Genomic DNA, 23,258 nt, shown 5'->3' with positions numbered 1-23,258 from the left:
ACATGGTGCCTCTGGAGTTGGCCCATCACATAAGGGATGCTGCTATTCCGCAGGATGTAAGCGTCATGCACTGAGCCAGGGAATTTGGCATTAACATGGGAGATGTACTGGTCTGCCAAACACACCGTCTGCACATTCATGGAATGGTAACTCTTCCGGTTTCTGTACACCTGTTCTGTCCTGCGGGGGGACCAAGGCCACATGTGTCCCACCAATGGCACCTATGATGTTGGGGATATGTCCCAGGGTATAGAAATCACCTTTCACTGTAGGCAAATCCTCCACCTGAGGGAAAACGATGTAGCTCCGCATGTGTTTAAGCAGGGCAGACAACACTTGGACAAAAAGTTGGAAAACATAGGCTGGGACATCCCTGATGCTATGGACACTGTTGTTTGAAATGACCCACTTGCTAGGAAATGGAGTACTGACAGCACCTGCACTTGAGGGGGGATTCCTGTGGGATGGCGGATAGCTGACATAAGGTCTGGCTCCAACTGGGCAGATAGTTCCAGGATTGTGGCACGATCAAGCCTGTAGGTGATGATCACATGTCTTTCCTCCATTGTCGACAGGTCCACCAGCGGTCTGTACACCAGAGGATGCCGCCATCTCCTCACATGCCCCAGCAGACGGTGCCTATGGAGGAGAACAACGAGCACAGAGTCAACCAACTCTGAGGTATGTAAACACAGCTTACTCAGAAAACTATTCATAAAACGAAATTTGCCTGTATGAGTGTTGAGCCAAGGCCTAGGTATGTGTGACGCAGTTAAAAATAAAGCCATGTGGGTCCCTGAAATGACGGCTGCCTGACCTGTAAAGTAGGACAATGGGATATGAGGTAACTGCGCTTGCGTTGTACACCGTCGCAGTAGGCGGTCAAACACCGCAGCGCAATTCTGCAATGGTTAACATTGGACTCTATGGGTCCCAGGAGCAAATGACGATGTACGCCGGCGGTGACGGTATGTACAGCCGCGGCGTGACCGCCATTTTCTATCTGTTCAATCACTTGATACCTGATCTTCGACAGGAGAGGACCTACACTGCAAGTGCTGCTGTGACCTCAGTCTGGAAGAGTCAATGGCTCGTGCGTCTGGGGAAAGGGCCCCTGCCTTCAGCACGGAGGAGTTGAAGAAACTCGTGGATGGGGTCCTCCCCCAGTACACGCTACTCTAAGGTCCTCCAGACAAACAGGTAAGTACACTGGGAGCATGCTGTATGGGCAATGCCTGTGTGGAGTGGTATGGATGAAAGATGGGGGGGGAGTGAGGCGTACATGAAACTACGGTGAGTGCATGTGCCACATGGCAAGGGTAGGGATGCGGGCCAATGACTGTGACGGTGAAGTTGGTAATAACTTCTCTTTTTCCCCTGTACAATTCCTGTAGTCAGCGCCCACCAGAATAAGGATATTTGGCGTGCCATCGCCAAGGACGTCCGGACCCTGGGGGTCTACCACAGACGGAGCACCCACTGCCGTAAAAGATGGTAGGACATTCGCCGCTGGAGCAAGAAGACGGCGGAGGCCCAGCTGGAGATGGCCTCCCAACGTGGGAGGGGTGCCTGTCGCACCATGACCCCTCTGATGTTCAGGATCCTGGCGGTGGCGTACCCGGGGTTGGATGGGCGCTTGAAGGCATCACAGCAGCAACAATGGGGTGAGTAAACTCTCATTCAGCTGATTCAGTGCACATTGTAGGTGTCTGGGTGGGGGAGGTGGGCAGTGGGTTTCCCTAGGCCAGGGCGAGTTTGCTAGGTAAGTCCCCTTTTTCAGGCAGGCCCTGTGGCACCCCACCCCACCTGGGTACAGTGCCAACTACACCTAGTCATGCTCCTGTGACATCCATGTGTGCAGAAATTGGCCATAGCCTTGTAAGCCATGTCCCAGGGATTGCATAGTGGACCCCAAGTGCGCGGCGTAGTGCAGGGGGCTTCTGTGTCTGTCGTGTCCACCAACGGTAGCGGTATTGCATGCACTCAACATGTCTTTCTTCTGTCTCCCCCCCTTTTTGTGGTTTCCCTGTACTTGTGTGAATTAGCATCATCAGGCGGAGGAGCAGTGGCACCGGAGCAGGAGGGAGCTGCATCCCACATGGCCCTGGAGGGTGAGAATACGGACTCCGAATTCACCAGTGGGACGGAGGGCGTGGGGAGCTCCACGGCGGGGACAGGAGCTGACACCAGCAATACAGACTCCTCCTCTGATGGGAGCTCCCTTGCGGTGGTGGGCCCATCTGTGCCCCCCGCATCTACAGGTACAGCCGCCACCCCCCCCCAGCACAGCCCTCACAGCAGCCCCTCAGCCTTTCCCCCGTGCCCGCTCACCCAGGAGGGTGGGCATCACCTTCGCCCCAGGCACCTCAGCCCCTGCCCCTGTCACCCCTGCTGCCCTCAGGTAGGAGGCCATTGACCTCCTCAGGTCCCTTACTGTTGGGCAGTCTACCATTTTGAATGCCATCCAGGGTGTAGAGAGGCAGTTGCAACAAACCAATACATTCCTGGAGGGCATTCATCCTGGTCAGGCAGCCCTTCAGCGAGCTTTTCAGACTCTGGCCTCAGCACTGATGGCAGCCATTGTCCCTGTCTCTAGCCTCTGCCATCCAACTTCCTCCACCCAGACCCACACCCCTGTACCTCAGCCTATCCCACGCACACCATCAGACCAGCTTGCACACACCTCAAAACACAAAGGAAGCTCTGGCAAACATAAGCACAACACATCCCACAGGCACTCACGCAAGCATCAGACACATGCAGACATGCCAACATTCACTGCCTCCACTGTGTCCCACTCCTCCTCGTCTCCCTCATCCCACCCTGTCTCGTCTCCACTCACACCTGCATGCACTACATCTTCAGCCACTACGTCCATCACCAGCACACCCACCACTTCATCCCGCTCACGTGCAGTCACCACCCCCACTACCATTCACACATCCCCTGTGTCCTCTCCCAGTGTGTCTGTGAGTCCACCTCCCAAGGTACACAAACGCAGCCACACACCCACCCAACAGCCATCCACCTCACAACAGCCTCCAGCCCATGCACTTTCACCCAAAGTCACCAAACGTACACCTCCTATGACCACTACCTCTTCCTCCACTACCAAACCCCCTCCTTCTACCCGTCCCAGTGTTCCTAAAAACATTTCCTGTCCACCCTTGACCTCTTTCCCTCACCTCCCCCACCCTGTCAGTCTCCTAGGGCCCGACTCTCCAGGTCCCAACCTTGCACCTCAGCCACAACATCGGCGGGACCAGTGGTGCCAGTAGTCACCGGATTATGGAGTGCACCAGGCAGCAGGGCAGACAGTGTGGCAAGGAGCTACAGCACAGACAGTCCCCCACCTGTCAAGCATCAAAAGTTGGCCAGTGCCCGGCGGGAGAGGGGGAAGACACCAGCCACTAAAGCCGCTCACAGGGGTACAGTTGGGATTGTGGAGTCAGCTGCGACACCTTCCAAGGTGGGGAAGGGGCACAAGAAAACCGGCAAGTCTGGGAAGATCAGCATGGCGGAAAAGACCGCCATCAGCCCCGCTGACCAGGAGGCGACCGCCAGCAGCCCCACTGCCCCAGACAGGACCGCCAGCAGCAGCTGCCCAGGAGGCAACCGCTAGCAGCCCCACTGCCCAGGAGAAGACCGCCAGCAGCAGCCCCGTTGCCCAGGAGGCGACCGCCAGCAGCCCCACTGCCCAGGAGAAGACCACCAGCAGCAGCCCCGTTGTCCAGGAGGCGACCGCCAGCAGCACCACTGCCACAGACAGGACCACCAGCAGCAGCCCCGTTGCCCAGGATGCGACCGCCACAGCCCCACTGCCCAGAAGAAGACCGCCAGCATCAGCCCCGTTGCCCAGGAGGTGACCGCCAGCAGCCCCACTGCCCAGGAGAAGACCGCCAGCAGCAGCCCCATTGCCCAGGAGGCGACCGCCAGCAGCCCCACTGCCACAGACAGGACCGCCAGCAGCTGAACCGCTGCCAAAGAGACCGCCGCCACAAGCACTGCTGCCAAACACACCGCCGCCACAAGCACCGCTGCCAAGGACACCGCTGCCACAAGCACCGCTGCCAAAGACACCGCCGCCACAAGCACCGCAGCCAAGGACACCGCCGCCACAAGCACCGCTGCCAAGGACATCGCCACCACAAGCACCGCTGCCAAAGACACCCCCGCCACAAGCACTACAGCCACTGCTGCCAAAGACACTGCCGCCACAAGCACCGCTGCCAAGGAGACCGCCGCCACAAGCACCGCTGCCAAAGACACCGCCACCACAAGCACCGCAGCCAAGGACACCGCCGCCACGAGCACCGCTGCCAAAGACACCGCTGCCACAAGCACCGCTGGCAAGGACACCGCCGCCATAAGCACCGCAGGCCCATGAGCGCCAAAAGTTCTGACGCTGCTGAGGCCGCCACGAGCAGTATGAAGCACTCTGGGCACAAAGCCCCCTTCAGAACCAGTGGAGACTGTTATCCACTACCTCTGTCCTTAGCAGGATGAAGCACTCTGGGCACAAGGCCCCCTCCAGAACCAGTGGAGAGATACATCCAATACCTCTGTCTTTGGCAGGATGAAGCACTCTGGGCACAAGGCCCCCTCCAGAAACAGTGGAGCAATACATCCACTACCTCTGTCCTTGGCAGGATGAAGCACTCTGGGCACAAGGCCCCCTCCAGAACCAGTGGAGAGATACATCCACTACCTCTGTCCTTGGCAGGATGAAGCACTCTGGGCACAAGGCCCCCTCCAGAACCAGTGGAGATTGACATCCACTTGAGAGACTGTGGCTTTGCACTCCCCAGGATAAAGCAGTGGGCAAACCACCCACTGTAGAGACTTGAGAGACTGTGGCTTTGCACTCCCCAGGATGAAGCAGTGGGCAACCCACCCACTGTAGAGACTTGAGAGACTGTGGCTTTGAACTCCCCAGGATCTAGCAGTGGGCAAACCACCCACTGTAGAGACTTGAGAGACTGTGGCTTTGCACTCCCAAGGATTGAACAGTGGGCATGGGACCCCCTCGTGGATTTGGCGTCGTGCACTCAACCGGCTGAGGTGCCCACTCTTTCCCTTCCCCCTGAGGTTCCTGTTTATTTCTATCTGATGCCCCTGCAGTGTTCTCTCCGTCTTGTTCGGGTATCTTGTGTGGACCTCGCCCATGCCTTTTGGGACCAGTGATCCACGGACTATGATGGTGGGCTCCCTTGGACTTGTGTTCTTGGTGTATTTAATTGTATATAGTGTAAATGTATATATCTGTAAATATTTTGGAGGTATGTAATTGAATATATCACAATTATTTGACTCATTTCCTTTTGTCCTTGCATTCTTGCAGGGGGGGGTTGGGGGGTGTAACTGTGATGTATCATGATGTATTAGCGTGTGTGTTGTAGTGGGTGAGGGTGGGGGTGGGGGTGTTGTGTGTGTGTGTCACTGTTTTTTCCTTCCCCCCTCCCCTGTGTCGTAGGTGCAGTACTCCCCGTGGTCTTCGCCGCCGGCGTTCGTGCTCCTGGTAGAGGAGCAGGAAGATAAAGGCTGGAAAAATCTGGAGCTCTGGTTCCCTGGCGTCCTTGTTCCTCGTGGGGTGTGTAGAGGTGAGCGTTTTCCCTTCGAAGTCCTGTTTCTGCCGTGTTTTTGTTTGCGGTGAATCCGCCCCGGAAAAGGTGGCGGATTGGTGGGTTGTAATTCTGTGGGCGGTACATTGTCCTCTGCCTGTCTGTTGGCGGTGAACGCCGCTGTGTTTGTTTGTACCGCCATGGCGGTTGGATTGTTAAAGTGGCTGTCTATATTGGCGGTTTGCACCACGGTCGTAATTCCATTTTTTTTTACGGCCGGCCTGTTGGCGGTCTTACTGCCGCTTTAACACCGACCGCCAGGGTTGTAATGACCACCTAAGTTCTTATTTTTTATTATATATTTTCTCAAATGCCATGTGAGTTTAGGCATATACTTCCCCCAGGTCGACCTAATTTGTGTTTATTAACACCAACAATATACAGCGTTTTCCACTGAAGGCTCTTGAGAATCAAAAAAGTAATTGTCTGAAGGCAAAGGACTGGGGTGAGTCAGCAAATTTACCCCAGCATCTAAATAATCTCAGTGTCCATGAAATCGTACTTTGTCCAACTAGGACCTTTTAGGGCAAAAGCTGAAGGCTTATTCGGGAGCTCAAGAACAGCATATCTCACTTTGAGAGGCTCACAATGTATTTGACATTGTACCATGCCTGTTGGAAGAAACTCAATAGAAAAAGAGAGACAACATCTCAAGTTAAAATCTTTGACCAACAAACCCCAAAAGGGTCCCAGACTCGGCTTCAACATGTTCTGCCTGAAATCACTCCTATGTCCCAGTCAACTGTGAACATTGACTATAATTGTTGCTTTGTATTTCCTTGACACTTTTTGCCCTATAATCTTACAAAATTCATACCACTGCTTCAACTAATCAATTTTAACAATTTTGGTGTCATTTGTTTCAGTAATGGTTTTCTCGATTTTACAAATTAGTTTGGAGATGTTATTATGTTAAGTTTTTCACTTTAATGTTCTTCTTCATAGAATGAGCTCACACATTTCTCTAGATGCTGCAGTAATAGATAACAACTATGCAAAAACCTTAATAGTTATGGCACAAACAACAGGCTTGTGCTGTTTGTGCCATAACTATTATGGTTTTTGCAAAGTTTTTTATTGAACTGTGTTGTGATCTAACAATATTGTGTTTTATGAAGTCAGTTGTTTCACCTTCAAATGAATTAACTATATCTATGACAGCATCTTGGCACAGGAGGCAAAAACAAACAACGCAGTGGAAGGATGACACAATGCCTTCCATTTCCACACTAGGCAGAACCCAACCTACACCCTATAAAATATAGAAACATTACAAAAGGAACAAAGTTACCAACAACTATGAATGGAGCAATCTGTTAGCCAAATTGCCCCTAAACTTAGGAAGCAAACCAAAAGAGTATACAGCATGCTACAATGTAAGGTCAAAATCACCATAAATATCAAACTACTAGATTACTTAGAAGTAATAATCCAAAGCATATAATAAAATAGCCTATCAAAGTCCTAAATAATTACCACAAAATATAAACCGAGATAACAAATATTTTTTATACATAAGAAATATATTATTTCATGACATCAGTGAAAAAATTAAATATAAATGCACAATTAATGACAACAGAGATAATAAAATGTTATATAAATTATTTCAATAAAAAATGTAAGCGGCACAACCAATAAACTAAAAACAAACGCAATCCATAACATGAATTAATTACAACACATAAAACACACAATTCCAAATGACAATCACATACTATTTCCACAAACTACATAATATTTCATTTCCCATCCAAAAGAAATGAAATAAATAAAATGTACTGTTCTGTAGCATCAGATTTTTCTCTGTACCTATGCAGACAAAAACAGTAATCCATCAAAAACAGGAAAAATATTGTGCAAAAAGCCCAAATAAAACTGCAAAAATAAAACAAATCCAATACAATTCCCTTGAAGCAACTCAAAGTAACAAGGAACCTCAAAAATGTTCCAGGAAACCCCAAAAAATTAAATCAAAGTAAAAAGGAATGGTTCGTTATAAACCAAAATTGATCTTCTTTAAACAAAACAAAACTCCCAAAGTCTATAGAACACCTTCATAGACAAAAAGGGGTGATATTCACTATTCCCACTCCTTTCTAACCACATTGGGGGAAGGTGTTGGACGCTAGAGAAATTACTTTTTTATCCCCATTCCAGTCTAACTATGGGCTTGATTACAACCTTGGCGGATAGGATGCTCCATCACAAACGTGACGGATATCCCGCCTGCCGTAGTACAAGTTCCATTATATCCTATGGAACTTGGCGGTGGGCAGGATATCTGTTAAATTTGTGATGGAGTATCCAATCTGCCAAGGTCGTAATCAGGCCCTGAATTAGGGGAAGGAGTTAAACACTAAAGGGGTGGCATTTACGATCCCCACTCCAGTCTAAGCACATTGAGGGAAGGTGTTGGAATTAAAGGTGATGACATTAACTATTTCCACTCTAGTCTAACATATTGAGAAAAGGTTTTGACACTAAAGGCTTGACATTTACTGTCCCCACTCCAATCTAAAGCTCTAAAGCTATTTGAAGAAGATGTTAGAAGCAAACAAGCTAAAATTTACTATATACACTTCAATAAAAAACATTTTAAAGAAAGCTAACACAAATTTAATATTTTATATACACAACCAATACCCCATGCTCACACCACACAATTTCTTAACTATAAAAAACAATAATATTTAATCTAAAAACACACTATCCAAAAGTACATATATTATATATATATATATATATATATATATATATATATATATATCCACCAAACAAGTCCCGAAATACTGAGGCTCAAAAAAGTGGCGGTCCGACCATGGTTTCGGGAATAACAATTAATTAAATCAAACAAATTCTTGTAACCACAAGAAAGGTCAGGACACTTCCAGTGAATATAAAAGTTTTACGGTCATACAGATTATTCCTCCCAACGCGTTTTAGCCGTAGCCTTGTTCACAGAAGTGTCCTGACCTTTCTTGTGGTTACAAGAATTTGTTTGATATATATATATATGTATAGATATATATATATATATTGTCAGCGCAGTGACTAAAGTACACTCACTCAGCAAGAAAGTCACGACAGGGATTTTACTTAGAAAATGACGCATTTTGGCTAACTCCCAGGCCTTGATCACATGACCTGTGCACAATATTCACCATGTGATATACTAATGCTAAACATAAACAACAGAGAAAAAGTGAGAAGTAGAAATCGTCACCATATTTAAATAGTGAAATATACTGATTGATGCCACAAATCTTGCATTTTAAAAGAGCATATGGACTGTATGATCATAGTTTCCTTTTTTCACATTGATGAACACTTAAGTACAGCATTCATGATCATATGTAGAACATATAGGAACATGTGCATTCTGAAGCATAGGGTTCTAAACAAATTAATATACATTAAAACGGTAACCCGATCATTGGTCCTATACCAAATGAATGTAACAAAAGTCATGAGATTAGAGCTGTCAAAATACTTTCTTATGAATAGTTCCAATTGTACAACAAAATGCACAAGCAAGGGGGAACCTGGGTTTTCATGAATAACCGTGCTAGTTTTAAATAAAACAAAATGAAGTAAAGTAGGAGCATTCAAACAATAAACACCGGACTCCATGACAGAATTGCATACCCACAGCAGTGACAGTTATAGCTAAAGCAGCATGTTGCCACAACCCCCACTCCACGTATCTCATCAGAAAAGTAGAAATCGCCTGATTGGGCCCATCCTGTATATCACTCCCACATATAAGAATGGTAATTATACAGAAAAAATATAAAATAACCGAAGCTAACCCCTGTGTAAAAGGTCAATCTGTCAATCAAGCCCAAGTGCCTGGTCATACAGAAGTATTAGATTCCACAAGAAAATAACCCTATTTCAAATATCCTATTAGTAATGCCCAAATTCCAGGGGTCACAAAAGAAAAGATAAAAGGGGCAAAAGAAGAAATGTATGAAGAGCGGGATCATGCTGAAAATTCACCAAAACCTATTATAAACCTATAATGCCCCGATTAGTAACATCAAAGTTGCCTGACTACTCCAGGTAGTCCCAAGAAAAATGATAGTCATGTATGTAGCCCTAAACCATTATACCAACTATACAATTAAACATTGATTAACACTATATTGGTGACATTCATTTAACACCCCAATCAACAAAATAGAATGTGTAGAATTTCCAAAAACACAAAGTGCTTATCTGGTGAAAAGTGCTGAACTCCGATACAATGAAGAAAAGGTAGGGGGAAACCCATTGGATCCAATGTGAGGGCCCATTCCTTTCCCCCTGAGAAATAGGAAAAGAAAACACAGCATGTAAATACTAGCCATGAGATCCATTATGCACAATAAACAATATGGGGGGGGGAATCCTAGCAGCAATAACTATAACTTGCCCTCCTTCCATGCACTGCTTATGATCTCACATATTGTAGTGTAGCCATTTCTAATATAGCTTCGTCCACGTTAGGTTAACATATTAGGCATCTGTGCACTTAGATACATTTAATTCAGCCTCGCACTGTTATTTTACAATAACCAGTTTTGCGGTCTTGTTTTATTTCTTTCTATCACACTGTTTAGCTTATTTCAGCACTGTGTTCTCAAACAATGCATTCTTGCTAACCCTGTGCTTCAGTCAAGGCTACAGTCTGGTACATTGCCGGTAAATGTGGTAGAAGTATGTGTTCGTAGTGTTCGTAGAAGATATGCATCCTTACGTAGGGACATTTTCTTAGAACATCTGCGTGTTAGTTATAAAATCACTTTCTAGTCCTAGTACAGGTCAGAGGGAGATTCCGACCAGGAACTTACAACTAGATGCTGCCTGCCCCGTTGCAGATGCTGATGCAGGGTACAGGCCTTTGCTCAGGTATGAGGGTTGATGTCCTCCCGGGGGAACCTGAAAGGCAGGCTTAGAGCTTTACATGCTGTGCTCAGAATATAACTTAGAGAGAACCTAATCTAGTTGCACTGTGATAGCCTTCTTCTTGTGCTTCACTCTCATCGTTACTATTTTAATCCTACTGTGTTGTGTAGTTCTGGTTATTGCAGCTCACGCTTTGCTATGTAAAATGCAGTTGTTTTATTAAACCAATCTTTAAAACTTAAACTGCCTTTGTCATTTATATGTGAGACCGTACCGTGTATGAGAGAACAGGTTGTGACCTGAGTGACCACGACTTCCCTGAGAAGTACTGAGATGTCATGCGCTCGGCTGCAGAATTGTCTCTTCCCTTTGGGAGAGATGAGGCACTGCTAGTTAGCCGGAGCAAAACGCGGATTTAGAGTGACAAGGGTCCTTCACCGTTGGTCAGACTTAATCCCCCACACTGTGAACAAACTTGCCGCTCAAAATCCAGTATTATCATTAGGATAATGAGATCCTACGCGACATGACGCCGCCAACATTTGGTCAGGCTCTAATTTTCGGGTCCACCGGTATATCTCGGTCTCATATAATATAATGATCCCTCAGTTCCGTATACAGAGTCATCCGTGGTACTGAGGATTTGCACCAACGCCGTATAGGTAAGCCTATTTACAGCGGGTGGTTGTTCAAGCTTGAACCTTAAAAGGACAAAAACCCATCTTGGTGTGCCTTCACTGAATTCTAGGTGCTTTTCTAATGGTGAATCCCCCGGTTGTACAAATAGCTCTTAACATGAGACAACCGCTCACAGCACATTTGCTAGCACACAGCCTTACGGTCCAGGGTGGTCTAGTCACGTTTATGGTGGACGCCCACGCAGCCTATAGAACAGAACTTTTTTACTCTTGGGTCACATTTCCAGCAGTTGATGGGAACACAAATACATTCCATACAAATACAGTAGCGAATGAGCCTGGGCAATACAGGGCATACGCATATTTAGAGATACCTCTATCTTATCAAGAACATAATAATTGGCTTGATGGCGCCCTACCACATACGATATTACCAGTAAGGTTAGGTCCACTAAGAAATGATGGTCCTACCTGGTCTTTATTGGCCACATGTACCCCTCATCCTGCGGCTGCAATTATGGTGGTGGCTGAGGTTCGACGCTTATATACTGACTTAACAGCAATATATAGACGATTAGTACAATAGTTAATGCAGACACTAAATACAAACCCAGCGCCTGCTGCTCCAGCACAACCACACGCAGTAACACCAGGTATCAATCTGGTGACTGTACACTCTATTATGGGTAAAGTCCCAGCAAAATGGGAGGAGACTCCATTTTGGCTGGCACACAAAATTAACACGCTGGAGGCCATATTTCCCCATACGGGACCTCCGGAACAAACATAGAATATTAACTATGTGTTTACCCTTTCGGATGGTTCCCACAGTAGAACATTGTAATACATGGGGCACAGTGTTTGCCGCGCTCTATACAACGGCACAGAGTACACCAACACTGGCCAACCTACCGGAAGTGCTTAAGCAAATTCAAGATGTATACGGGCTGCCCCAGCCTTAGATTTAGGAATGCAACTGATGGGCAACTTTGCCACGGTTTCTTCAATTATCCTAAGTAATCTTAAAGGGGAAGCTGTAGCACTTGCAGTGCGCATGCGTCTTCGTGACGTTCCGCAACAAGATCAGGAGCGGGAACTGCCTAAAATAATAGCGGAAACATATTCTAGTATCGGTCGTGACAGCCTGGGGGCTAGACCGCAAAAACCTCAATTTCAGGGAAAAAGTAATAAAGACAATACTAAACAACAACCTGAGGGTACTAAGAAGCGCTGGGAGAAAAAACAACAAACACCTAAAAAAGAAAAGGGAGAATCTCCACGTACGGAGACCCCGCAGAATAGGTATAATCTCATCTCAGGAATAGAGATAATATAAAAACGCCTGATAGATATCCATATACTGATACACGCCAATCTTGTTCCTTTCAGGACTCATCGGAAAAGAGAAATGAGAGAGGTGGGCGGTCAGGGCGGAGAACAGAGTACGTGAAACCGAGCCAGGAATCACAATGCTCTTCGGAGGTTTCTGTCAAGAAGAAAGAGAAACCGGTACAACAAAACAACAGTTTAAAAAGAAAAAAGGGGCAGCAGTCTCAGTCAGACATGCCACTCAGGAAGAGGGTTCTATTGAAGAACAACAAATGGGCTCTAGCACTGCTAGACAGCGCGGCAGAGGTCATAATAGTTCACCGGATTCTTCTAGAGCAACTGGAGGTGAAAGCAACTGATGACTTCATCCAAGTAGAAACAGCAGATGTGCGTGTCTCCGAACCCGATAGGGTGTTTAGAGTAACTTTGCAATTGGAAGGAGACATTGAACGCACTATACACGCAATCTTCTGGGATCGTGTAGTTAAGATATATAGCATTTTGCTGGCCGAACAAGATTGGCCGCCTGATTTTGTCCGCACCTGCCCAGCTAGGGAGGAGGTTATTAAACCTTCCTTCTCGCCCCTTGTTCCACAGGAATTCGCTGAGTCCTATTCTATAAAATGGGCTCTCGCACAGGCACCTGCGTTATATAGAAATCACGTAGGGTGGGACAGGGATTCTCCATATCATGTAATTCCCATTAAAGGTGAACCTCAGCCACAACCGCAGTATCCCATAAAACATGAAGCAAGGGCACCGGTGAGAGAAATACTTACACAATTAGAATACCAGGGAGTGATTGAGCCCTGTGTCTCACCGATGAATAATCCCTTATTTCCTGTAGCAAAACCAGACCATTCATATGGAATAGTTTTAGACTACAGACATTTGAACAGACATACATGTACATATGCTATACAAAATTCACATAGCACTGCAATAATGAGCAACATTGTGCAGAAAAAATTCAAAAATCTTTGGATATCTCGAATGGATTCTTCTGCCAGAATATAGCACCTGAAAGCAGAGATTTAACAAGCGTTAGTGCGCTAGGCTCCGAGTAAAAAATCTGTTGTTTGCCTCAGGGGTATAAGAACAGCCCAGGACTGTTTGCAGCTCGTGTGACTGATATTTTACACAAGTTAGACCCTGAAGCGCTGTCATTTGTGGATGATATATATCTCACGGATGACGAGTTACTACAGCATTTAAGACGGGTAGCCCGCATTGTTGTAGGGTTTGCCGACATCGGATACAAATTTAATTTAAAAAAATCAAAAATTGCCTACCTCAACGTCCTGTTCCTGGGATATGAGCTGTCGAATGAAGGGAAGAGCCTAGCGCCACAATTCTTAGAAAAGTGTGCACAATTGCAACCACCAAACACGATTAAGAAACTCCAATCATTGTTGGGCTTTCTAAATTTTGGCAGAACATACATTCCAGATTATGCTACTACATGCATAAAACCTTTATATGAATTAATACGTCCTGATTTTTCAAGTAAATTCTGGACAATTGAACATACACATGCTCTTCATGAGTTACAAACAGATATGCTAGCAGAGAAACATCTACACACACAGGACAATAAGACACATTTGGTCATCAGGGTGATAGCTGGGGCCATTGGGTTTACTTATGTCACATTTAATAAAGGTGAGACAGTCCCGATTGCATACAAGTCACACTTGTATTCTGCTGCTGAACAACGATTTGCACCCACAGAGAAAATTCTCACTGCTGTACAGATGGCTGTTATTAAAGAGAGACTTCTGGCCCAGGGAAAACGCATTATTGTCATTTCTCCTATTCCGGCCCTTGAGGCTGTTACAAAAGCTAGCGTCCCGAACATGAATGCACTCCACCCAAGATGGATACAATGGGCCACGTCCTTGACAGCCACTGATGTAGACTCAATTTTTGACCCAAAGTTACATACTCAGGAATTTCTACAATATGAAGTTGAATATCCATTTCCCGCTGACACATTGCCTATTGATCACTATCAGGTAGTCATGTACACCAATGGCTCTGTGCAACCGGCGGTTGGTACAAAACATCAATATCCTGCTGCATGTGCGGTTGTGAGCGGCTATATGGAGGGGGAGAAATTCTGCCCCCGACATACCTATACCCAGATCTTAGGGGATTGTACAGTGCAATTGGCTGAGCTAAAAGCTCTACTGCTGGCACTAGAACATACGGATCCGACACAGTTCACCCTGGTTGTTTGTGAATCGTATTATTGCGTCCAGTTCTTTAATGAATACCTGCATTACTGGCGCTTGAATGGGTTCAGAGATTCGAAAGGCAACACCATAAAACTCAGACTACTGTGGGGGAAGGTGGCAGACCTGAAAGAGACACTACCTAAGGTCCATGTTGTGCATAGACTTGGGCACCAGCGCATTGGAATACACGTTGCTGGAAATACTTTGGCTGATGAAGCCGCAAAGTCGGCAGTGGTAGTTGCCACTGTAGCTGCAGTGACTCGTACGAGTTCCAAACCATACACAGATATTATGGCTGCCATAAAGGCAACGGTTGATGGCACACCTTATCTTAAAGGATTTCCTAATAAATACCAATACTTGATGGGAAGTATGCTGAATGCTGAAGTTAAAATTCCAGGCGTAGGCATACGCAACATCCCCAATAAAGATGTAAGACCACAATTGATTAAGGCACACATGATGGGGTGGCAGCTGCACATGCTGGCATAGCAGCTACAATTTCGCTATTACAGGCACGTTATTGGTGGCCTGGTTTCTATAAAGAGACCAAGCAGTACGTCCTTTGTTGTGACATCTGCCAACAAATTAAAGTTTCAACAGCTAAACGCCCGCTGCAGACACCCCTCTTAATCTCAAACAGACCGTTACAATGTGTGTACCTGGATCATTGTGGTCCATTAACACCGAATAGTGCATATAAATATATACTAGTCGCTGTTGATTCCTGCTCCAGATTTGTGTGGGTGTGACCACAACGCTCAGCTGACGCTCGGACTGTTATTAAAGATTTGTGAGTCTTTGTCGGTACATATTCAGTTGCAGCATTCCATTCGGACCAGGGCCCTGCTTTTCCCTCGAGGGCATTCAGGGACACCATGGCTTTGTTGGGGGTCCAGCTCCAGTGCTCGTCTCCATTTCATCCCGAGGGAAATTCTGTCGTGGAGCGATTAAACCGCGATTTAAAGCAATCCTTAACAGCCAGAGTCTTAGGTACGGGCCGTAGTTGGCTATCCCACCTGTATGGAGTTCAGAGAGCACTTAATAACCTGCCTAGAAGGTCCCTGGGGGGTTCGTACTTCATATGAGTGCCTGTTCGGAACACAAATGTTTGTTCTGGATCTTGATGGTCCTGGTGTGGAGGCGGCAGAAACACCTTTTGACATAAATGATTGTGTCACTGTTTGACAGGAATTACAGCAGTTCCGTGAAGACAACTCTTCTAAAAGTGCTGCCTCCACAGGAATTAAGGATGTGCCAGTAACACCTACCGGCTGGATTCCCAGGGTTGGGGATCTTGAGCGTGAAAAGGTTGCAGTAAAGAAAGAATTTGGCCCTTCTTATCGTGCACCAGTCCCTGTGTTGGGGATACACGGAACCAGAACTGTTATTCTACCCCCGTTGCCAGGTGCCAAAGAAAATCGCTTTGTTTCTATTGACAATGTCATGTTACAGCATGTGGCCAATTCTACACAGCTTACCTAGTGGGACATCCAGTAGTTCCCGAATCCCTCTCACTACTGGAGAAGAAGTTCCGCTTCAAGTTGTCTATACCAACACTGTTGACTCCCCAAGCTTGGGGAGGGTGGATGATGATCTTGCATTAGTTCCACTAACAACAACCAACTTAGAAACATTTGATCAAGTCACCATGACTATGAACGTGACGGATGGTGCTGTCTACAGTATACCAACGAGGGAAACACCAACTCCTCCATTGACTACGGCAACGCCTTTTGCACGAACTGCCTCTGGTTACTTTGCTGACAACAACGATGGTCTATCGGACTTGTTTGCCTCTTCGACTGCTGACCTGTCAGGTCCACGTAAGCTGATGCGTTGGCTTAAAGATACATATTTTGTTTTTCCATGGAACTATCTGTGGCTTTTATTGACTATGCTAGCAATTTTTCTTTGGATTGGGTTTGTCGTTACCTTTTTTCTGTTGATACATGGTCATTTTCTTCCCGAGAGATCAGCGGTTGAACAGGTGGAGGAGGTGTTGAAACCACATTTTTCATCACATAAGGTTCGAAGAGACTTGTCCTTTGTGAAAATTTCTGCAGTGCCAATTCCGGATAGTGTGTGGGATAAAGTAATGTTTGATATATACGGTCCCACTGAAATAATTCAAATACCATATGTGCTGAAGTTATCTATGAATGATATAGTCATATCAGGCAATTTATCTGATGATTGAGATGTGAAGACAGTTGACTCAATGATGACAGAATTGCAATATTACACTGTCTATGAAAATGAAGATGTTTACCAGTTTAGAGACAATTATGGTGACATGTTTTGCTATAATTATTATGGGCACCACTTCATACATAAAGCCAGCAGTCCAAAAACAATATTTAGCTATACGCAATGGGAACATTGCCCAACTCCCCCGCAAGGGAGTTCCAAAACTTATTTTGATAAATTTACGTATTTTTCTGGGCCTCATCAAAAGAATGCTGAGTCATATTATTTTAAGTTAACTCCGACTAAGGATAAACCAATGTTATTGACCAATACAAAATTTATATATTCTGACTCCTTTGTTTCCCGGTTATCAATTGAGGGTTAAGAATATTGGTCAAAAAATGTTGATTTGAAAAGCGTTTTGGGAACAAAAAATTGGCAAACTAAGGGTAGAGAAACATTGTTTAGAGCATGTCTCATTCCCGTTCAAATTATTTTTCTAAATGAAACAGTACAACAGACCAGCTGCGTAGGTTTAGCTACAATCAGAGAATTAAACATGCCTAGCATCCCTGCCCCTGCTCAATTTGATAACTGGCAAAAGCACACGAATGCAACTTTTAGTGAGCTTACTGAATGGCTCCAGAATGGTACATTTAACACTTCACTGACACGTCCAGGCGGGTGGTTATTGTGGCCAATAGATACCAACATGTGTCATCAATGTTTTGTCACCTCCTCGGGGGGTTTCCGAACGAGTAGGTCAGACCCTCGCTATATATCACCAGAACATGCTGAGATAATTAAGACATATAGGGGGTGATTCGGGGTCGGCGGGAGCACCGGCAACAGGCTGGCGGTGCTCCGCAGGGCATTCTGACCGCGGCGGTACAGCCGCGGCCAGAAACGGAAAGTCGGCGGTGTACCGCCGACTTTCCGCTGCCCATGGGAATCCTCCATGGCGGCGCACATGGGGATTCCGACCCCCTCACCGCCATCCTGTTCCTGGCTGTTTCGACCGCCAGGAACAGGATGGCGGTGAGGGGTGTCGTGGGGCCCCTGGGGGCCCCTGCAGTGCCCATGCCAATGGCATGGGCACTGCAGGGGCCCCCGTAAGAGGGCCCCACTTTGAATTTCAGTGTCTGCTCAGCAGACACTGAAATTCGCGACGGGTGCTACTGCACCCGTCGCACACCTTCCACTCCGCCGGCTCCATTCGGAGCCGGCTTCATCGTGGAAGCGTGTTTCCCACTGGGCTGGCGGGCGGCCGGGGTCAGAATGACCCCCATAGTGTGGGAAAATTGTGCCAGCAATGGCTAAAATCATCCTCGCTAGATGCAGTTAAGACACATCTTACTCTCCTGTCTAATAACACTGACTTACAAGATTTTTTGTCAGGCCCGAAGACACCACGTAGGAAGCGTTTCTTGTATGAAATATACAATGAAATATGGAAACTTTCCCAACAAGAGCCTGCAGCCCGGTTAAGGCAGATAGATCAGGATAATATGAAGAATGCATTAGCTGTTGTGGATAATGGAATTCACACCTTGTCCGACCGGATATATACAATTAACAACATTGTTTCTTCCGCTATAGACATTATAAGATCTGATATGTCTTCTTTATATCATGGACAGAGTCAGACCAGGTCCATAATGCAGTTGGGTTGAACGCTTCAGACATCGAAGGCGGGTCGCATTCCGTGGCAGCACATCAGTGCCAGGGAAACATTTTTTTCCTTTAATTTGATGCAACAACAACTACTAACGGCTAAGAAGGAGACGACTTATGTCATGCTCCACATTGAAAAGTTAGAAAGGTTGCTATTCACCGTGGCCGAGATTCCCTCAGCAGAGTGGTTGATACACAGGGTTATTAATCTGCCTATTTCTACATTACAATTCACTTCTTGTTTGAAACATGTTCCTGTAGGCAGATATGAAAGGTTGGGAGATGGTTACATCCATGAGGTGTGGGAGCTTCCCTTCTTGTACAAATGCCTCAATGGCATGAAAGAGGTCTTTCTTAGCGGCAGTGAATGTGAGACTTCAGTCAGCCATTCGATGATTTGTAAGCAGCTGTGCTTGCATGGGGCGTGTAATGCCTCGGTTGCGAACTTGGCTTGCTATCTGAAGGGAGTTCCAGTCCCCTTGTTTAAACGCACGTTCCAGGTGCTTTCAAATGGCAGCTACATCCTCCTCAATAGTAAAGACTGTTGTGGCATGAGGGCCGGAATAGTTTACGTTGTTTCGGTCACTAAGGTCGTTACTTGCTGCAGGAACGTGTTGTTTCCCCCACTCAAATTAGGGAGGTAGCAGATATTTGGCTTCACATTGCTACTTCCAAGGTGAATTTTGACAAGTTAAGCAGACTGAAGGCTTTATTGTTTCAGAAGCATGTGGCCCTTACATCTGCACGGGAGACCTACGCACTTCAGGTGGCAAGGTCATCGGCGGAAATACAGTCCGTGTTAAATACAAACTTTCCGAGCCACTTTGGTGAGCTCGTGGGACGTATATTTAATGCTTCCAGCACGGCTGGATTAGCAATTTTGTTTCAAAGCCGTTGGTGTTGGTTTCATTTACACCTTCTTCTCCATATTCGGTTTAATACCTTCGGCTAGTCATTCAATTTTCGGAAGCATTTTTTGGGGATTTCCGATAACTTTGGCTTTATCAGCTGGCATTTTGCTGTTGCTGTTGTTTTTCTGCAATGGCTGTCCCGCTGCAACAAGGATGAATGTGGGCGCTCCTATCAGCACAGCTGTGTCGTGAACGCATGATGCAGCACTTTGGAGCAACACTCCTGGAATATTTGGAGTGTAACTGGTCTCTGTCATTCAGACCGGTTTTGGATTGTGTGCAGCCCGTGTTTCGATGCCAATGGTGCTCTTTTGAACATGCACTGAACGTTTGTCTCTCACAGCAACGCCCCCAAGTGGTTGATGCTGATATGTTGATGTTCTCAATGAGGGCTCATTACCAGACATGCACGCTGCGGCTGCGTTTGCTTTGAGAGGCTGATTACGAGATACCCTTCCTGGAGGAAGTTGATATTAACTCATTCATAGGCACTGCATGGGATGCCGCCTTGGTTGCTACTGGGGCTTTGGAACATACCTGCTCCTTGCTAGTCTTTGGCGTGGATTTTCCGGTTTTGTCATCTGCCGAAGTGGAGAATCTCCTGCTTTCCATGACCAATGCTTGATTTGGACTTATTCAAAATTGACATTATCCTTTGAATTTGGCATTTGGCCGCATGCTCATTTTTTAAATTGAAAATCACCATGCTTGTGTGTCCTCTTAACTTGTTGAAATAGAATAAGGTTTTATTTATATTTTATCTTATGGCATTTTTAGCTTCGGCTTAAACCACTTTCTACCGACAAGGGGAGGGTATAGTGTAGCCATTTTTAATATAGCTTCATGCACGTTAGGTGAACATATTAGGCCTCTGTGCACTTTGCCCTAGATACATTTTATTCAGCCTTGCACTGTTATTTTACAATAACCAGTTTTACGGTCTTGTTTTATTTATTTCTATCACACTGTTTAGCTTAGTTCAGCACTGTGTTCTCAAACAATGCATTCTTGCTCACCCTGTGCTTCAGTCAAGGCTAGTCTGGTACATAGCCGGTAAACGTGGTAAAAGTTTAGTCTCTAGTGTTCGTAGAAGATACGCATCCTTACGTAGGGACATTTTCTTAGAACATCTGCGTGTTAGTTATAAAATCACTTTCTGGTCCTAGTACAGGTCAGAGGGAGATTCCGACCAGGAACCTTCAACTAGATGCTGCCTGCCCCGTTGCAGATGCTGATGCAGATTACAGGCCTTTGATCAGGTATGAGGGTTGATGTCCTCCCGGGGGAACCTGAAAGGCAGGCTTAGAGCTTTACATGCTGTGCTCAGAATATAACTTAGAGAGAACCTAATCTAGTTGCACTATGATAGCCTTATTCTTGTGCTTCACTCTCATCGTTACTATTTTAATCCTACTGTGTTGTGTAGTATTGGTTATTGCAGCACACGCTTTGCTATCTAAAAAGCAGTCGTTTTATTAAACCAATCTTTAAAACTTAAACTGCCTTAGTCATTTATATGTGAGACCGTACCGTTTATGAGAGAACCGGTTGTGACCTGAGTGACCACGACTTCCCTTAGAAGTACTAAGATGTCATGCGCTCGGCTGCCCAATTGTCTCTTCCCTTTGGGAGAGATGAGGCACTGCTAGTTACCCGGAGCAAAATCCGGATTTAGAGTGACAAGGGTCCTTCACCGTGGGTCAGACTTAGTCCCCCACACTGTGAACGATCTTGCCACTCAAAATCCAGTAGTCTCATTAGGATAATGAGAGCCTACGCGACAATATGACATCAGTCATGACATGTTCTATTGCATCATTTATGACATCACTGATGACATCTCAAATTACATTACTGATGACATCTCAAATTACATTACTGATGACATCACTGATGACATCCCAAATGACATCATGACTATATCTCAAACGAATTCATTGGTGATATCACTTGGGTGTGTGGAGAGAGACTGGCCTCTCTGCTGAGACCTCTCTCTTGGATGACAGGTGTGGGTAATATGCTCTGTCTAGGGACTGTCCTCCCCGCTAATACCCCTCTCTGTGGTCATCACAGTACTTATCTCTTGCACACTTCCTCTCAAAAACAATGAGCACAATATGCATTCCTACTAATGGAGTGTATTCAGAACTTATCTACCCCTTTTTACTATTCACAATCCTGTGAGAGTCCCGTGAAATCACAAAAATTAATTAAAACAATCTACATTTATTTTAGCACAGTAGTTATTCTCTAGTCACCTCCTCACTAAGGGCCTGATTACAACTTTGGAGGAGGGGGTTAATCCGTCCCAAATGTGATGGATATACCACCCGCCGTATTACGAGTCCATTATATCCTATGGAACTCATAATACGGTGGGCAGGATATCTGTCACATTTGGGACGGATTAACACCCTCCTCCAAAGTTGTAATCAGGCCCTAAATGTAGAAAGCATGCCTTTTTGCTGCCTCCTTAATTTATCTTTTTAACTTAATTTCCATACCTCAAATTTTTCACAGTAAACAGTAATTGCCACATTTCATTTCTAACATTCCCATTCCAACAGCCAGCCAAACAGAGCACTCTCTCTCGCAAGACTCACTGGAGCCTCTCTCCCACAACAGCATGATGGACCACAGGAAAAATGTGCATCTCGACCAATCACAGGACTTCATTTTTTATTTGCGCTCTTACAGGAGACTCTCAGGGCTCTCTGGAGCCCAATCATACAAATATAATATTATTTTTGACCCTTAATTTCTCAAAAACAACTCAAAGGATTCACATGCAAATCACAAAAAGCACAATCTGCTGACCAAGATCTAGTTTCCTGCCGAATTTGGTGTAATTCTGTTCAACAGTGTATGTTATAGCCATGTCTAAAGAAGTCTATGGATGATGAATTACATGAGGTTGGCCACAGTGCCCACCTGCAGCCCTAGGGAATGTCACCTCCCTGGGGCTAAAATAAAAAAATGAAGGGGTCAGTTGTGACCCCTGGCCCAGGGAACAACCACCACCCCAGGGATCAGTCAAATGTTGGAGGAGGGTCACGCAGCCCCCCTCAAGGAGTCAATAATACCCCTGGGGACCACGACCCACCAGGTCTGGCTCCTGCTATGTCCCAGGGTACCCACCCCCGGGACATAGCTGTTTGCTCTGACATGAGCAAACACTCCAGTTCAGTAATTGAGAGCTTGTTTACTGGAAGCGGAGGTTTCCTCTGTTTTCCTGCCCACGGACAAAGGCATGGTGGGGGCGGTAGTTATAGTTACCTTAGGCCATGAGTTATAGCTACTTGAAATAACTCTAACTATAACTGTTGAATTTCTCTGGTTTTGCGTGAGTACATTCAGAGCCTAACTATAATGTCTTTGTAACCTTTGTTTTTTTAAGTGAATTTTTATGTTTTTTTTGTTCTATTTCCTAATGAAATGTACATTGCTACATGCATCGCATCACATCACATCATTCTTTGTCAATTCAGTAATTCATTATAAAGGTACAATGTATCAATTTCAAAGTACTCAGCTGCCGCATTAACCCTAAATTCTTTGCCTGGATACAATGTATTGTTTCAAGTTGCTCACTACAGCATGAAAACCCAGCATGTGTTATGTCTCACGGGCCTCCTTAATGCAGACAATGACCACAAGCATAAAACCAACCTACTTATTTGTCACATGTACGGTTGTCGTGATTATTCCCTGAAAATATTTTTTTTAGGAAACATTTTTTTAAACAAAACCACAAACGCTACATCTCAT

This window comes from Pleurodeles waltl, chromosome 10 (assembly GCF_031143425.1).
Source record: "Pleurodeles waltl isolate 20211129_DDA chromosome 10, aPleWal1.hap1.20221129, whole genome shotgun sequence".
NCBI classification, from domain to species: domain Eukaryota; kingdom Metazoa; phylum Chordata; class Amphibia; order Caudata; family Salamandridae; genus Pleurodeles; species Pleurodeles waltl.
Note: the sequence above shows the minus strand (reverse complement) of the source record.